This window comes from Hydra vulgaris, chromosome 01 (genome assembly GCF_038396675.1).
Source record: "Hydra vulgaris chromosome 01, alternate assembly HydraT2T_AEP".
In the NCBI taxonomy this organism is placed as follows: Eukaryota; Metazoa; Cnidaria; class Hydrozoa; order Anthoathecata; family Hydridae; genus Hydra; species Hydra vulgaris.
Genome location: NC_088920.1, coordinates 70,907,715 through 70,912,937, shown reverse-complemented (window position 1 = coordinate 70,912,937; position 5,223 = coordinate 70,907,715).

The following is a 5,223-nucleotide window of genomic DNA, read 5'->3' as shown; positions in this document are numbered from 1 at the left end:
TAAAACTGATGAAAACCAGAGTAATTATTGTTCTAGATGTAACAAGGAATGTATCCATATCAAAACTTTTATTATTGGTCTTTAGGATACTGAATAATGAAGCTTCAAAGTTAAGTACGCCATCATAGGCGCCTTTCCCCTATTTACCAGAGTTTTAATTGTAAATTAAATCTTTTGAAAATGTTGTAAGACTACGAAACATGTCAAGAATAAAAAATATTGTGATTTTTATTAAAATTTTTACAAATTTATTGCTAATGCGATGTTTGATATATATATATATATATATATATATATATATATATATATATATATATATATATATATATATATATATATATATATATATATATATATATATATATATATATATATATATATATATATCAAACATCGCATTTGATATATATATATATATACATATATATATATACATATATATACATATATATAATATATATCAGGCAACCAAAAAAGTTTGTGCGGTTTTGCAGACCCATAAATAAATACACATAAAAACAGTTTTAATAAAGTTTATTCTGAAAAACAGTCTCCTTCAGCAAGAATAACTTTCTCCCATCGTGAAACAAACTCTCAGCAGTATTGATTTGTCCACTTGGTAGCAACTCATAGTGAACGATACCCGCTGTAGTCCACCATACATGCAGTAAAACCTTTTGTTGGTGAATGCTTGGTTTAGGAGTCATCGGTAATAGATCGTTACTGGCTAGCTAATGATATGTTCTTTTTTTGTTGCAGTACATAATCCATTTTTCGTCGCACGTCAACATCCGGTCAAAAAATGGCACTAAATTGTGGCGGGAAAGCAATGAAGAACAAATGGTTAAGCGTTGTAGCTTGTTTGTTTCATTCAACTCATAAGGTACCCATTTGCTCAACTTCCAACGTTTTCCAAGTTGGTGCAAATGTAATCGAACAGTTTCATCACTCACATTAAATCTTAAGACAAGGTCCTGACATGTTTGACTGGAGTCTTGCTCGAATGCCAGCTTGATATCCTCGTTGTTTACGATGGATGGTCTTCCAGATCTTGGTTCATCTTTAAGGTTTTCATTTCCAAAAGAAAATTTTTAAACCACTTTTGACCCGACCGTTCTGCAATGGTACCTTCCCCAAAAGCAGCGCATATCTTGCGACAAGCTTCTGCAGATTTGATTCCAAGTTTGAACTCATAAAGTAAACAGGCGCAAATTATCGCATCTTACACAGCCATACTCCACTTAAGACTTTTAAATTTAAAACGCACTAATAAAACTTATGAAACACACTGATTGATTCTCCTTAAAACAAGCTTTAATTTATATGCAAAATCATCCCCCCACCACAACCAGTTTTATTAATACATTTCTTAGAAATAGACAATAAGGATAAACCGCACGGACTTTTTTGGATGCCTGATAATTATATGTATATATATACATAAAATTATATATATGTATATATATATATATATATATATATATATATATATATATATATATATATATATATGCGGGGAATGTAATATTATATTTTATTAAATGATATATAATATAATATTATAAGTTAATATAATAAGTTTCGCAGAGACATTAAATAAATAACTACTAACGTAAGATAAAAATTACTATCGTTTTATTAATATATTGCCATTTGACTGCGAATCAAATTATATTAACTCTTTTTATATAAAATTCGCAATAGTTTTTCGCTCCCTAGCGGATTATAAAATGTTGTTCAAAGTAAACTCATAAAAGTAAACTCATAAATTTGTCATTTTTTGAAATTAAATTGTCGTTACTTCAAATACGAAACTCTAATTGCTCTCTAGTTGATTGTAAAACGTGATGCAATGCAAACACATAAAATCTATTGAAAATTCGAAGTGGTAATTTCTCCCTAGCGGGTTGAAGAAACTCTTTTAAAAAGCTTGCGCTAACGATGAGCAAAATCATTATTTTGATTGTGATGTAAACAATACTAATAAATCAATATTAAAATATGGATAAAGCCGCATTACTTAACTTATTGATGGTCTCGTATGGAAATGCTCATCCCGATAAAAAAAAGGCTAATATCCATAAAGAAGTCCATAGTATATGGAACTCATTAAAAGAACTGGTGCATAAGGATCTTGAATCAAGAGTAATGTATTTAATCAATTTATTTAATGAAAAAGCAATGAAGTTCAATAGCAAGCAATTATCATTTTGGGCCAATACTCCAAAACAGTCTGCCCCCACGTATACTCCACTTGAGTTTGACAAGAATTCCTCACAGTTTGTTGAGTCCACCAATGAGCGATCTGTTATTGATGATCAACAAAGTTCATTAACTTTGAGTTTTTTGACGACGAAAAATCAAAAAAATGCAAGAACAGTGGCTCAAGATTGACTCAATTCGGAGATTGCAGCTTTAAATTGTGAAACTGCTGGACTGAAGACTACAAAGAGAGGTGGATTCATTACTAAAGCTGAAGAGGATGATTTGAAAAAGAAAAAGAAGAAACTAGCTCATCTATGTAAAGAACTGGCCAAAAAAAAGTATGATCAAGCTCAACAGAAGAAAACTAGAGAACTGAAAAAAGCTAGAATGGAGGAAATCTGTTTTGAGCATCCAGAAGTCAAAGATAAACTAAACTACAGAAAGAAACCTGGTCGACCGTCATTAGAAGTAGATCAATCTTTTCTTTTGAAGGCGATTATGGATATTACTCTCCATGATTTGTCCGCTGATGAAAGACGTCGGTCAGAGGTTCTTCGGGTAATGATAGCTTAGCTATGTTTGTTAATATTGTATTTGTTAGAATTTTACTTTTAATTAGTACTTGCACTATTGTAAATATCCTTGAAATCTTAACAACTAATTTCAAGATTTGATTTGAATATAATTTACGAAATAAATCCCGTTTTGTGTAAAAAAGTTTATTATATCCAAATGTATTTCTTTATTACTCTTTTGAAGTTCAACTATAAAATATGTGGAAGAAGTTTGTTCTATTTTAGGGCCAGGTGAAGTGTGTTTCATTAGCCAAGACAACAAGGCTAGAGTAGTGAATCCATTTTTTTGTAAAAAACTGAGTTCCGGATTATCGGAATTACAGGAGATGAAATCCAGAATTCCGGTTTAATTCCGGAATTATTATAGAAGAATTTAAAAAATATAAAGAAAAGAAAGTACATTATTTTTTAACATAAATGTATTTAGTTCAAAACAATAAAATTAAAACAAATTACAAAATAAGGAAATACTTCATATTAAAATATTTTTGAACTACATAAATAAAATTGCAAAATGAAAGTTCAATTTTCATTTTGATTTTTGAAAAAGCTTCTTAAAAAGCACAAAGTATCCAATGTTTTGTCGTTGAGCCTTGATCGAATTTTTGTTGAAAATGCTCCTGCAGCGGAAAATTTCATTTCACTGCGAATTTCGGAATGAATCGATGATTTTTGTAGAACTTTTGACCGTGATTCCGAGAGTTATTCCTTTATCTTTTGCTGAAGAATTTCCTGCAAGGATAACTGAGTTTCCAATCATTCGATAGGTTTGTCATCCATTTTAGTAGACTCAGATACTGTCGGGTCTGTTTCTAATGCTACTTCACCACTAAGTCTTTGGATTAGGGATATGATAATTTTGGTTATTTCAGTTTTCGAGCGACGCAAAATGTTCTTGTGAATTTTGGTTTTACCCCCATTATGCAAATATTGAACAAAATTTTCTAACACAAACGTAAATGTTGCATCCGCAGAAAGTAAATTTGCACCAGCACGGCATAACGCGTCTACGGCTAATTTTATAGGCTTCAATTTTCTAGAAACTGTAGATATTATATTCCATTCTGAATCATTCAAAAATGTATCCGCTTTGATATCAATTATTGCCTTTTTTATTGAACTTTTCAAATAATTAAAACGTTCTAACATGGACATCAGGCTACTCCATCTAGTCTTCGAATCAAGCAATAGCTGCAATTCCTTTCCATGATCTTCCTTCACATGTTTTTGCAACACTTCATTTTTTAAAGGGGAACGTCGAAACATTCGAACAATTACCCGAACTTTCATGATTACATTTCGCAATGTAAACTTTTCAGTAATTTCTACATCACATTCATTTCTCGTCCCCACTTGCATTCCTTCATCATCACTTAAATCTTCTTCATCAGAGTCCAGATCTAGGACACTCTCATAATCATCTTCATCTACCTCTTTCTCTGTTTGTTTGTAGATCACATTTACAATTGCCGTCTGAATTGCATGAGCAAAACACAAAATTTGTTCACATGGTAATAATCTACCCACTTTTTGCATCATAGAAGCACCATCAGTTACAATACACGAAATATCGTTCCTTATATTTAACTGAAATGATTCGAACTTGTCCTCTAGCAATTTTACACAATTTTCAGCCGCAAATCGACCATTAATTCGAGAAAGACCCAAATTCCAGATATTTTTTGACCCATGAACTTTAACATTCATATAACGTCTATTTCGAGATGACGTCCACTCGTCCAATGTTAGACTAAAGCATAAATTCTTTTTTAATTGATTAATTTCAGCAATTTGCAATTGTTTAATTTTTAATATAATCCATCACGACTTTCTGTATGCTGGTGGGTGATTTTGGAATATCACCGAATCCACGCATTGTTAAACATTTTCTTAAATCGTTTGACGTACAAAAAACACGAAACGGTAAACCATCAGAAGCAATCATTCTAGCTACTACGGCAGGAAAAGTTTCATCTTTTTTTGACTTGAAAAAATCAATGATCGTGTTCGTTTTTCTGGTTGTGCTCACAACACTATCGTTACTGTCAGATGTAAAAGCTGTTGTATTTTCCGAAATTCCGAAATCCGGATTTGGATTCACTAGGCTAGAGTGCCAATTGGATACACAGCAGCCAAAATACAGGCTCCGTTGTTGATGAGTTTGGAGTACTGGGTAACTCTCCCGGACCACGACTGGGTCGTGGCTGCTAAACACAAGCTTATACCATCTGTATACGCTGGAATTACGATCAAAAAAGATGGTCTCGGAAAAATAGATGCTATTACTTATTCTGGACCTACCTACATTGATGTTCGATCAGGAAAACACGCATCCTCAACCGCCTTCGCTTATGGATTAGACTTTCAGCGGCTCTTGAATTTCAAAGAATTTGACTCTATTACCAGAGATCCTCAAACTCATCATGACGAACGTTCCAGTCCG